Source organism: Macaca fascicularis, chromosome 9 (genome assembly GCF_037993035.2).
Source record: "Macaca fascicularis isolate 582-1 chromosome 9, T2T-MFA8v1.1".
Taxonomy (NCBI): Eukaryota; Metazoa; Chordata; class Mammalia; order Primates; family Cercopithecidae; genus Macaca; species Macaca fascicularis.
Window position 1 is genome coordinate 99,866,804 of NC_088383.1, and position 14,074 is coordinate 99,880,877.

Below are 14,074 nucleotides of genomic sequence, written 5' to 3' on the forward strand. Positions count from 1 at the left end.
TAACAAACCTCCACGTTCTTCTGCACAAGTATCCCAGAACTTAAAGTATAATAAAAAAAAAAAAAAAAAAGAAAAGAAAAGAAAAGAAAAAGAAAATCCAACTCATCTTTCGAGGTCAAGTTGAAATGTTACCTTCTGTATGAAGTGTCTGTTATGTTCTGTAGTCAATCTAGTGTAGCAGAGAAAGCAAGGACTCTGACATCAGGCAGACCTGAGTTTGAATCCTACCTTTTTCCTTTATAGGTCCGAGAGCTTAGCTATTTTCTTAATATCTTTGAAGTTCCACCTATTGATTTGTAAAATGAGAGTGATTTATACTGCAGGTACCTATTATTATCATTATGTGCTTTGCTCCTTCTTTTTTTTTTTTTTTTTTTTTTCTGTTGCCCAGCCTGGAGTGCAGTGAACAATCTCGGCTCACTGCAACCTACGACTCCCGGGTTCAAGCGATTCTCCTGCCTCAGCCTCCCGAGTAGCTGGGACCACAGGTGACCACCACCACACCTGGCTAGTAGAGATGCAGTTTCATCGTGTTTCTCAGGCCAGTCTCAAACCCCCGGCCTCAAGCAATCCACCCCCCTTGGCTTCCAAAAGTGCTGGAATTGCAGGCGTGCTTTGCTTCTTTCACAGAATATTGTATAGCACTTTCTACATTTGTCTTTTAATATGATATTTGTGCATCTCTCTTCCTCCTCCACTGAATCACAGCACTGGGCTGTCATCTGTTATATCATTGCATTTCCACAGTGCCCTGCATGGACCTCATACCTTGGCACTCAGTGGACATTTATTAAGTGTGTGTTTTTGTTCAAATTGTCTGCTTTGCTTTAATGAAACTGACAGTCATTTGCTTTGTCAATTCATATCTGTACTTCTTTACATTCCTCATTTTTAGATTTTTATTCACATGATTTAGATTTTGACTCCCCAAATTATGATATAGTGGTAATAACTTATTACTTGTGTGTGTGTATGTGTGTGTGTATATATATATATATATATATATATTTAAATTTTATTGTAGTTATATAGGGTTTCCTATTAGCCAGGAAGAAGTGTAAGTGCTTCACATATATTTCATATGTAATTCTTACAACCAACCTAGGAGGTAGATACCACCCTAATCCCCACTTTACAGATGAAGTAACTGAGGCTTGGAGGGATGAAGGTTAAGTGATTTGAGTGAAGTCTTGCAGCTGGCACCTGGTGAGCCTGGAGCCAAACCCAGAAAGTCTGGCTCTGGAGAAGAAGATTCTTACCACTAGCGAGTAATGACTTTGACATACTATCACCAGATAAACCAGAAAGCAAAAAGTAAATGGAAATGATCTAATCGGTTACTGATTCACACACACAAAATAACCTAGTTCAACTGTTGTTCTGGTTAGTTAGACGTCCAGGTGCCCCTATGTGAGTTTGTGTGAGAATAAAAATGACTGACAGAGTTTTTGCCCACCCAGCTGCTCCTGTGGCCTCTGGCAGGTAGTGCTGGGTCTCCTGAAGGCCCCTTCTCACCTCTCCTGTAGATCTAGACGTAACTTGCGAAGAAAAGCAGTTGTAGGACACCAAGGTGTGCAGCAGCAGGGAGACACTCTGGCTAGAGATCCAGATCCCTACAGAAGCAAAAGTCTCCAGAAGCGGAGAAAGAGGATGTCTGCCACAAACTCCTAGCTCGGGGGATGTCAACCAAGATGGCTTGGTCCTGAAAATGCCTCAAAACTCAGAGCTGAAATTTTTTGGAAGATTCATGGAGTTGGTAGAAGCAGCCTCAGGCTTGAAGAGCACACGGCCATTCTATGGCTGTGAAAACCACCCATGCTCACTCCTCTGCCCCAGGAGCTCCAGACATACCCACTGGCAGTATGCTGCCACTTCTGTTCCAGACTCAAAGACCATAGAATGCCATTTCCATATTGTAATCTATGTTAGTGCTTCTCAACCAAATGTGCAGACAAATAACCTGGGAGTCTTGTTAAAAATGGAGATTCTGACCCAGTAGGTTTGGGGTTGCCTGAGATTCTACATTTAAAAAAAAATAGAGATAGGGTCTTGCGATGTTTCCCAGGCTTGTCTTAAACTCTTGGTCTCCAGGATCTTGCTACCTCAGCCTTTCAAAGTGTTGAGATTACAGGCATGAGCCACTGAGCCTGGCCAGATTCTGCATTTGTAAGAAGCTCCTGGGTGATATTGATGCTGCTGGTCCAGGGATTACATTCTGAGTTGCAAGAGCCCACGGATACGAGCCTGTAATGTGTTAAGGTGCATTGCAAATCTTTAAAAAGTGTCTGTAATACACAGCATTTCCAGGATTTATTTGCCCAAGGGACCTATTTTAGTAGAACATCTATTCAAACCTCTATTAGTTAATTAAGATTAAGGTTTAATTTTGAATAACATAAAATCCAGAATAGCTGACATTTTTCCTTTACACATAAAAGAAATCTAGTCTAGGGTTGGCCATGGCCCCAGACAGCCTCAGGAACCCCGTCTCCTTCTGTTGCATTGCTCTGCCTTCCACAGCTTGTAGCTTCCACATCCATGTCCAAGATGGCTGTCCAGTTTCAGCCATTACAAACATGGCAAGAACAAGGAAGGACAGCAGAAGGACATATGCACTCTCCTTTCCAATGATACTTGCAAGGAGTTGCACACACTACCTATGTTTTCGTATCATTGTCCAGAAACTCATCACATGGCACAGGTGCAAGGAAGACTGGCCAATGTGGTCTGCATTCTGAGTACCCATATTCACATCCAAAAATCGAGGGCACTAGTACCGAGAAAGGAAGGGGAGTGCATATTCCCCTTACACAGTGTCTTAAAGAACTAGTAGAAGTAGGGAAAGAAGTGATGCTCTGGTCTGACCCCTTCATTTTGCACAACTGGTTGGCAAATGTCCACATAAGCATCTGAGTCTCTTGGCTGCTCTTCCACATCTTGCTCAATTACTCCATGGTTCCTCTTCAGATGACATCCTTCCTATCCCTGGTGGCCAAAAGGAGACCCTAGGAAGTCCCTGTCTTGGCTGCTTGAGAGCTGTAGCCCTGTTGGGAGCACCTGATTGATAAGACTACTCTGCCTGGCTCCCATTGGGCTCAGAGCATGCATTAGTGTCACAAAAGACAGGCAAGAGCACTGGAGAATAAAACCATGGTCCATTATTTTGTACACATCTGTACAGGCATCAAAAAGTTATTATATGTATGCAGTTTTATAGTGAACCCAGTCTTTGTGATAGCATTTCTGTGAGTTTCTCAATTCTGCATCTTTGCTTCACTGTCTTCGAATATCAGTGACCTGCTATGGGAGGAAGGTAGGCTCATTCTCCAACACTGAACCATCATGCAAAGTCTGTTATGATTTACTGCTGAGATTGCTTACTACATAAGAAAAGAATAAAATGGGATCTGGGAAAAGGCAGATTTAACATTTATTGACTACCCCCTATGTGCCAGGCATGAAGCTTGGTGTTCATATACTTATCTTTTCATGCTAATTACAATTTATGACACAGTCTGGTAATGACCAACCTGAGAGTTCAACCAGGTATCTATGCCTCTAAAATCCATCTCTTTTTATCAAAACAGAAAATAGGAGCAGCCTTCTGTGCAGCTAACTCTCTTTGTCTCCCTGATCTAGCCTTCCCCCTACCACATTCTTTCACACATTGATTTTGTGTTCATCTTTTCCCAGTAATTAGTAAATTATAACCCCCACATCTCAAATTCTTGACATTCATTTGCTGTTTCCCAGTAATTCATTCCATTTGGTATTTGCCTTGAAAAAGGATCCAAAGTGCTGGCGAATGCAGCACGCACTCCCTTGCCTGGATGCAGCCCTCCACCTCATTTATCACATTGAGCCACTGGTCCTGAAGTCTGACAGGCAATTCAGGCTTTCTGAATGCAATTCAGGCATTGATTTTAATCTATAAAGCTTTCACGTCTGGGTCCTGGCTGCCATGGAAATGAAATAGCTTCTTGGATACTTTTCCACATGCTACTAACTATTCTGATATGCAGGGTTTTGAGAGACATTTCTGTACTTCTGATGTACAAATGTCCAATATGAATAGCCTCGTAACCTTAACCATCATTGTGAAACGGAAGGGAAATCCTAAACAAGGACAAATACGTGGCGCACACTTACACTCACAGTCCTAGGCAATGAATTTATTGATAACAATATCTGGCTAAAAACAAATTTTAAAATACAGACCACAAGGTGGCAAACACATTTGGTTTTCAAACAGGAAATCTCAAAGCCCAGGAGGACACTGGGTACCAGGAAACCAGTGGAGAAGCACGATGTTTAGACTTCGGTGTGTAATCTGATTTTCTCTCACCCACACAGGGGAAGTTGGTGGCAAGGAAATGATTCTAAAATGTATGCTTTGTCAAGGTGGGGACAGGAAGAGCAAAAACTTGGTGCTTACACTAAAAGTATGGTGGCAGGAAATGAGCTGTCATTTCAAGCCATGGGAAGACATGGGGAAACTTAAATGCCCATGACCAAGTGAAAGAAACCAATCCAATAAGGGTCCATATTGCATGATTCCAACTGTAGAATCTTCTGGAAAAGGCAAAACTGTGGAGACAATGAAAACATCAATGGAGGCCAGAGGTTAGGAGAAGAGAGGGTTGAATAGGCGAACCAGAGAGGATTTTGAGAGCAGTGGAAGAAGCTATTCTGTGTGATATTACAATGGAGGATACATGTTATCACGTATTTGTCCAAACCGTGGAATGGACGACACTAAGAATGAACCCAAGTGTAAACTGTGGACTTTGGATGATAACGACGTGTCGACGTCACAGATGCACCACTCTGGTGGGGAGTGCTGGTCATGGGGGAGGTTGTGCCTGTGTTGGGGCAGGGAGTATACAGGAAAGAAGCCTCTGTACCTTCCTCTCCATTTTACTGTGAACCTAAAACTGCACTAAAAAAAAAAAAAAGAGAGAGAGAGAGAAAAGTCTTAAAAAAAAAAAAAAACTCGAAAAAACAAAAGTGCAGTGGCAGGGCAGTGTGCCCAGGGAATATGACACCACTTTTGTTCCAGTCGGCCCTAGAGGCTGGGAAATGGGGGAGGATGACGGGAACTGTAAAGGGGATTTAAACGCTTCCACCACAGTTCTGCTTTCATTCTCTTCCCCAGAAGGTTCTGGCTGGCTGCCCTTACTGCTCACGTGGCTTTCATTCCAAAACGCAATTCCTCACTTCAGCTTTTTAAATTCTGATGACACTGGCATTAGCAAAGAATGTGACAAAGCAGTTGATATGTTGACATATATCCCTAAAAGGATAGAGCTTTAATTAAAAAAAATTAAGAATGTGTCCAAAAGACAGAAACTTAAGTAAAAGCAGAAACAGAAAAAGATGACTCTGAGGCATTTTCAAGTAGCAGATGATGGTTGAATCCACTCGTGGAGCTTTATTTTGCCGTGGAAGAAGGCTGTTAGACCACGACTTATCATATGGAGAGAGCTGGGTGAAACATAGATTTAACTGAGTCCCTGAAACAGAACTTCATATAAAATGTTCAGTGGCACATGTAAGTTAGGGGGCGGATGCCAGTCCCTGCTCTCACGAGCAGTCAAGCATACACTCAGCTACAGTTTTTCGGGAGTTTCCCCTGTCCTTTTCCAATTATCCAACTCTGTTTAGAAAGTGAAAATTCTTCCAACACTAAGAAATACAAGTTTAATATCGTAAGTATACTTTTTAGGGTCTGGTTTCAGCAAAACCCAGCCAGGCCGGGAGATGAAGCCGCCATCAGCTGGCGTCAGGTCAATGCACACAGACATTTTTTTCCAAACTACAAACTGTGGTTGTTTGTGTGATATCAAAACAATTGTACGATTAAGTCAGTTTCTTCAAGAATCCCTCATGGCAGTTGTTTGGGATGGAAACAGAGACTGACCACATTTTTCCTTTTCAAATGTGAATTGGGTAGCCTTAGATGTGTTATCTAGGAGTGAACAGTAGGCAGGAAAGGTAAGCTACCTTTACATTTTGACAATTCCAAGCAAAAACCAACATCTGTGGCTCTTACGGGGCTTTGGTGCCTGTTGTCCCTGCCACAGGCCCTCCTTAAGCTCAAGTCCTCCCCATTGTCAGGTCAGCACAGTGGGCACTTGCCCATGCTCACCAGCACTTTATAAGTTCAAGTTTGTAGTAAGCCCCCTTCAACCCCACCATCGTGGATCGCTCACAAGCATCCTGGAATATACCCAGCAGTGATGAGACATTGTCCCGGCCCTTCAGGGGCTCTCGGCAATACTGTTCTCTCAAGCCAACTGCCTTGTTATCAGGAATGGCAAAACAGGGTATATAATATTGGGACTCCTACCTGTTTCCTCCCAGGAAAAAACTCTGTGCTCCAATTCCCATCCAGATTCTTGGATGTAACAGACACCAACTGAAGCTCACAGTGATTTTTCCTTCCCTGAGAACAGCAAGGACTCAGGGAGGTGGAACTCCAGGGCTGTGCCTGTTTTACACGACCCTGTTCCATGCATATCTGACAGATCCAAAGGAGAATGAACCCAGGGTGGATTGATCAAGACTTCACCTCTCTATCCACAATCGATCACCCCGGGAGTAGGTAACAATATTAGCTATTTGCCTACAACTAGCAATTGCCCTTTAAAATGGTCAGAAACTTAAACTGGGACACCTGACCTGGGGAGGCCAGACTCATTAGATTATTTCCACAGAGTTGGGACTAAAAGAAGAGGAGCATCTCCCCTCTGGGGGTAGAAGCCACAGGACATAAGACTTTAACTCTGTGAACAATCCTGTTCCCCGATGGGCTGAATGCTGTTCCCGCTTCAAGGCGGTGATGCCTCTGCTCTTCAGAGAGAAGTAGAGATGAGAGACAGAGACAGAGAGCCCTGGGGACATTTGATCACTGGGTCAGAGCTGCCCCTTCCACGCTTTATTGGCAGTTATATGAGGCACCCCCTTATTCCTCCAACAAATTCTCTTTTTGCCTGAGCTAATTAGCATTGGGTTTCTATAACTTGCAGGCAAAGCGACACATTGGCAAATTTTCTTGCCCTGACAGCTGGCCTGTCCCATAATTAGATGACCCTTCCTATGTTTTTTGGCTCAAATCATCCTTGTGTCCCTCTTTCCTAAAGGCTCTCTCTGAGTCACAGCCTGGTGCATGAACCACCCAGGTGTTCAAGATTTCTGGAGGACTCCACTCCCTTGTGACACTCAGCTCACCATGGAATTCTTCTCGTCTACTATGGCCCACATTCTTACCTTCTCTCTGTGATTAGAATTCTGGACCTTGGTTCAATACCTTTCCATCCTATTACATCCTTTCTCTGTGGTTGCTTGCAATTTCTGGCAGATGATGGTGCAAAATTGGCAGATGTTCCCCGTCTTCAATCCAGGATTGTGAACTTCCCTGTCCCCAGGAATTTTAAGTAGTAGCCTTTCTTCCTCCTTTCCCTTTCCTCTTTTAGCGTTAGACCCGAAGCCATGGACAATTAAAAATTATCACCCCTTTCTAGAAATCTGAGAGACTCCTGCTTTAAGACCTTGTTTGGAAACATTTGACATTGATTTCGATAGACATTAAGAGATCTTATTTCTAAAATCTATATATAGAGGCCCTTGACATTCTCAGATTTAATTCTCATCATCTCCCCATGTAGCAAATATATTTTAGGCTGCAGAGCATTTGAATTTCTTTCTGGGTGGGCTCAGTGGTTCATGCCTGTAATCCCAATACATGGAGATGCTAAGGTGGGAGGATTGCCTGAAGCCAGGAGTTCGAGACCAGCCTGGGCAGCATAGCAAGATCCTGTATCTACAAAAATAAAAAATAAAAATAAATAGCCAGGTGTGGTAATGTGTACCTGTAGTCCCAGTGACTTGGGAGGCTGAGGCAGGAGGATTGCTTAAGCCCAGGAGTTCCAAGTTGTGGTGGGCTATGATCGTGCCACCGCATTCCAGACTGAGTGACACAGTGAGACCCTGTCTTTAAAAAAAATAAAAATAATAAAAATAAAAAATGAAAAAAAGAATTTATTTCCTGTGGCTGTAGACAAAATCCACTTTCTCCTGTAGAAGCCAAAAAGTGCTGATATTCACTTTTCCAGCCTTGCTTGCTACTAGAGCCTACACACCCAGAGTAGGCTTGGCCCATCAGATGCACACATCTGGGGCTTAGAATCAGAAGCTAATTAGGCAAAGAAGGAGGAATCATGGATTCTCCATCTGTTAGAGGCAGCAAAAGTGGCAACAACATCCAGTCTGTGGGGCAGTCATGGCCACGGTGCCCACCATGGTGGACCAGTGGGGTCCAATGCCCACCGCCAGAGGCAGCAGTGTCTGAACAGGACAACTGTGACATTGATCTTGGCTGTGGTCTGGCTGCCCAGGCCCACTTTTTGCCTGCCACTGTCTAAATCTGGTTCCCCAGCCTCCCCACAAGGATTCTGTATGTCTCCAGTGTCCTTTCAACATATCACCTTCTTATTTATGTTGCTCACAGCAAGAAACCTTGAATGGTCCAGCCTCGTAGGGTTCACTATAGGCAGTCATTTATTTTTTCCTTGTGGTGCAAATTTTGAAATAGGTAGTCTGGAAGGCTGATATGTAAGAGCTGGTCACTTCACTAGTGAGTGAGCCTAGCAGATCCCCAGTTCTGTGACTCAGTACAACTTTAGTTTTTCCCTGTGAGATGATAAAAGACATATATGTTCCTTTTGGGGTGGGTACGAAGCATAACTGTTCAATTGAAGCTGTGGGAGAAGTGCAGAGAAAGGGAGACATAGTTCTTACCTAAAAAGTAACTTTATAAATGACTTAAGTCCTGTGCATAAAATCTTGTCAAAAGTGTGACAGGATCCTTTCCAGTTGGTTTTTTTCATTTTATGGGGGAAACTATATTCTGTAGTGATCGTGTGACTATTTGGTTTATCAACTAAACCAGGGTAACACTGACAGTGAAAGGGGATGCTATATTAATAGCATTCATTATTTCTTATTCCATTAGAAACACTAAGATAACAGACATAATGGTCATCCTAAGTGGTAGAGTGGAGATTGGAGAATCTAAATAGTCTTGGAGTCTCTCAGGCACTGAGCTGTCTTTGGTGGTGTCTGCCTCACAGCACTCTCTCCATGTTCCTCAATCACATTCTTTCTCTTCGGGACCAGTGCTGGAGACTGACAGGTATCAGCCTGCCCGCCCCTTGCCCACACTTCCCTATTCATGCAACTGGCAATCCATTCTAGATTTGCACACATTTCTACAGATGCAATTTCCATAGCAACAGCAGGACTCTATAAAAAAGGCACCTGAGTGATGCTCAAAGATAAATCACCCTCTCTCAGAGTCCTCCACTCTAGGGAATACAGGCTACCGCAACTTAGAATTTCTTCGTTCGTTTTCACATATAGAAATATGTACATTTCTAATCCCAGTTTACTGTCTTTCAGTTTAATTAATTATAAACATTTTAACCTCTTTTTTAGGCCAGAAGATAAAGAGAGATGCTTGCTGCACAACAGTGGTTCAGAAGTGTTTTAATGAACTAAGAAGGTAGGAGGAAAAGAAGTCTCATGTTAGGAGTGCCTACTATGCACCAGGCACTTTTACCTAAATTATCTCCTTTTCATAGAAACCCAGGCAGAACAAGGACACCTCTGCAGTGCAGGCTGAGCTCATGCTAAAATGGCAAATTTTATATACAACATCCCACTCCCATATCTCATCACCAAGGAAGCCAGAGAAAAAGAGGGTCTGCATCGGGGAAGGGGTAGGAGTGGGAGGGGTGGGTGGCAGGACTGCCAGTTGGGGAGCTGGAAACACAGGGCTCAGGCTGGAGGTTCTGTTTCCAAATCATTCGTCTCATCAGAGCAGTGGGGAAGGAGGTGGGAATTAATGATATTGATTTATTTTCTTATCTGAGGAGAAAGATGCCCTGAAAGCAAAGGGTATTAAGTAATTGGGCCTTGCTTCCTTGAACCTACCTGTCAGCCCCAATGAAGTCTCTCCTCCTTTTTTAATTTAAATAAATCTCTACACAATGCTACGATTAAAAAAAAATTAGTAATTGTTTAGCTCCCTACACGAATCTTTCAATTTTCACGATTTCAGGGTCTTCTTTGTTTGGTTGGTCTTTGTGCTTTGGAGCAGATTTGAAAAAGTCTTGTCTTACCTGTACTTGAAAATTCAATTCATTCATTTGTCATTCATTTATTCACACTAGAAGTATTCCCTCATCTCCTTTCTGGCCTAGTCATGGGGCTTTGGGCTGAGAAATGCACACAGTCATGGGCCTTACTCTCCTAAACTTGTCATCTAATTCAAAGAAAGAAATTAATTAGTTCACTATACAATTATGTGACTACAAACTACAAAAGGGCAATGAAAGAAAAAGTACATGACAATATTAGAAGTGCAAGGGGTGGCTCTTGTTCCCACATCGTCCCACCATTAAGATCCATCCATTTGAAAAATGCATATCTTAGGGCATAAATCACCCAACTCATAGCATAAATAAGGTCAATCAGATTGTTTTCCTCCAAGTGGGTTCATGAGATCAGTGTGCTGAGGAAGTGGGAGGATTTATGGAATCAATGAAAAGTAAAGGAATAATCTAGGAACGTAGGACATCGATCGGTGGGCAGACCTGGTTAGGAGTTCCAAACATCCTCACTGTAGCAAGAAAGCACCAGGTGCCAGAGAGAGAGGGAGAGGGACACAGAATGAGAGGCTGAGAACACAAGGAAATAGATCTGTCCTAAGGAGGACCTTACCCAACGCTGCACACACCTAGACAAAGGGCGAATATAAGGTATAGGGAATGACCGTTAATTCATTGGTCATCAGTACCCAAGCTACTCAAAGCTAATTTTCAATAACTTCATGATTAATAACAGACACAAATGTTTGGCATTTTGTCTGAAATCAAGTGGCATCTTTTTATTAGAGATTTTCCAGATGGCTGTGTTTGATGCTGCCAACTATCCCAGATGGAGAGGGTTTCCTCACCTGCACCCAATCTGTACCTCTCTCCAGTTGTTTCCTGTCAAGCTTGGACTCCTGAATGAGATAACACTGGAAATGGTTGAGTTAAATGAACACTTGTTATTTCCAGTTATGACTTAATCCCTGATAATGATTTCTATCTGGTTTTATCCTTAATCCCTTTCTGCTCATTTACCTTAGTGAATCAGATCAAATGATTTATACACTCGATGTTTCTCTCCCATTTTCCTTTATTTTAGCCAGAAGCCTAAGCCACAGCTAGGTATGAGAGGCCAGTCCCCAGGGTTGCTTTCCCCTGGGCTTCTACTTGGCTCTGCATATTCCTCTGGATAAAAACAACACCCAAAATGATGGCTCAGCCAATGCTGTTTTATCAGCCTAGAGGCAGAAGTGAAAAGAGAGTCCCCTGGAGCTATTTGTCATCCATTTGCCCTTTCCATCAGAGTCTCTATTGCCAGGTCTCGAAGAAGGGTATGTGGACCCTCCACTAAGCCCATGTGAAACTCCTCCCTGAGTTGAGGGAAGGGAATGTGCAAATGCTTTCCCAATTTGGGGTCAGTTGGGACAGTTTCTGCAAGGGCAGTTATCTTCTCCTCCATAAAGAACTAATGTGGGTTTCCTCTAGAATTTTCCCTTCTCATAACTCAAGCAAGAATCTGAACTTTCTCTTGGAGTCTGAATCTCAATGGGATTTGGTTTTCCGCAGATTGGAACCTTTGTATGTAATTCAACTTCATTTTGATTTAAGAAATGTCAATGAGCTTCATCTATGTGCCTGGGTTTGAGTGATCCTGGGACTGTTGGACTATGTCTACATTTCATCTACAATGTATCTTGGCCATAGCCTCTGCAAACCAAAAGTTTATCAGTTGTTCACGTTTAAGGCAACTTCTCTGCTTTCAGAAAATTTACAGTCTGGCAGAAGAGATAACAGCAAGCACACACAAAACAATATATAAAGTAGTATGGTACAACGGGAAGTGTTTTAGGCTGGAATTTAAACGCTCACATCAGAGTAGTAGTTCTGCCATCAACATTTCTTTACTTCTCCAAACCCCAAAGTTCTCATCTGTAAGGTGAAGTTGAACTGGATAATATCAGGGGGCTCTCTATGGAGTCTACCTATGATCATATTCAAAATATCTTATCTTGTCTCCATCTTCACCACTGCTCCCATCCAAACTACCACTCTCTTGTTTCTCTACATCTGTAAAATTTCCTAGCCTGCTTCCAGTCTTGCTATCCTAGAATTCATTATTGCAGTCAGAGTAATCTTTTGAAAATACAAATCATATCTTTCTACATGCCCCCCCACCCCCGCCTAAAATCCTCCCACAGCTTCCAACTGCCCTTAGAATAGACCATAAGCTGCACAGATGACCTTCCATGCCCTCCGTAACCTGACCTTTCCTCCTGTGCTCTCTGACCTAACAGATTGAGTGTGTGCAGGAGTGTGTTCTCGTCCTCACTCACTATGCTCTTACCACTTCTTTGCCCAAACCATATCCCAACTAATTCTACCTGCTCTTCCATCTAGAAAATTTCCTTTTCAATGGAATCATATTTTCTGGTCTTTTTGCTCCAGGCACACCTAATTCTCTCTCTATCCCTCGAAGTACAACCAGGGGACCAATGAGATAAGCAGGAGAAATCAAGATTGGATTCTAGTCCAATCGAGAAATTAAGTCAAGAATGACATTAAGGTTTCTAATTTGGGAGACTAATGAAGGCTAGAACATAAAAGAGAAAGAGCCGGTTTAGAACCTGTGAAAGAAATTTGCAGTGGATAGTTTATTAAATCTTCGCCCTTCTTTAGGTTCCTGTCCCTTGCCTAGGACGTGTAGCCTTCTTTTTTCAGGAAGAAGATGGTAGGCATAGTTAAAGCTAAGCTGGTAGCTATGCTCTGTGTCTGGCCTATTTAGCCAATGCTCTTTTCTATTAGTCAGTGCCCAGTTGATCCAGGTGTTAACAGTTTTCAATATCACAGTTACTAGTGCTCTTTCAAGTGCCATGCTTCCCCCTCTGAACTTTCCCTTGCTGTATGCTAGAAGGTCATCCCCAAGAAGGGCTTCTCAACATTTTCCTCCCTGGGACCTTTAAAGGCAGAAACTCCTGGATTTGAGGATTTAGAGCTATCCAAGAAACAGGCCGAATTTATTTGAAAGCTCTTCTCTTAAATCCTTACAATTCATGAAAATTTATATTCTGCTTCACAAGAAATCTATACTTATTTCAATATAGAAATAATGTTTAAAAGTACTATCAAGCATCACAGTTTAGAGAATGAGCTTCAAAGTCAGAAAGGTCAGAGTTTGGTTTGTGGCTTTGTCAATTACTTGTTGTTGGACCTGGAGCAAGTTCTTTGACCTCTCTGGGCCTCTGTGTCCCTCATGTGGTTGTTGACCACGTGGTCAATGTTCCATAGATTTAGCACCCTGAGGGCCAGAGTCTGTCTTCTCTTCATTTGTGTCTCCCACACAGAGACCAGAGGAGTGTCCTGTCCACAGAAGGCCCTTGGTGTGTGTTCATTCCTCTACATCAGACATAAGTGCACCTATGGTTATCCCGTTTTTACCACTAGATGGAGAGCACGTATCCTAGAAGTTTTAATCCATTAGTAAGTGAGAGAGCAAACATTTGTCTGTCTTGTCTTCACCAAATCAACTTATTGAATGATGACAGCATCATTAAAACTAGCTCTCAATAAATGCAATTATAAGGTAACTTTATAACTTTCAGAACTATTTCTTCTTCTTCTTCTTCTTTTTTTTTTTTTTTTTTTTTTTGAGAGTGTCTCACTCTGTCACTCAGGCTGGAGTGCAGTGGTGCTATCATTGCTCACTGCAGCCTTGACCTCGCGGGCTCAAATGATCCTCCCACATTATCCTCCAGAGTAGCTGAGACTACAGTTGCATGCCACCACTCTCAGCTAAATTTTTTTTTGTATTTTTTGTAGAGACAGGCTTTTGCCATGTTGCCCAGGCTGGTCTCAAATTCCTGGGCTCAAGTAATCCACCTGCCTCAGCCTCCCAAAGTGTTGGGATTACAGGCATGAGCCAC

General features: G+C 42.7%; 2 long non-coding RNA genes across 2 annotated transcripts in view; one reads left to right on the forward strand and one right to left on the reverse strand.

The window, feature by feature from the left end:
• Positions 1 to 14,074, reverse strand: part of LOC123566837 (uncharacterized) — a 117,204-nt gene that overhangs the window by 97,272 nt on the left and 5,858 nt on the right. The window lies entirely within an intron of this gene.
• LOC107130933 (uncharacterized) lies at positions 3,285 to 11,405 on the forward strand. The gene is made up of 4 exons (XR_001493708.3): positions 3,285 to 3,313; positions 4,617 to 4,623; positions 9,514 to 9,562; positions 10,956 to 11,405. It is a non-coding gene; the product is annotated as an uncharacterized lncRNA (long non-coding RNA).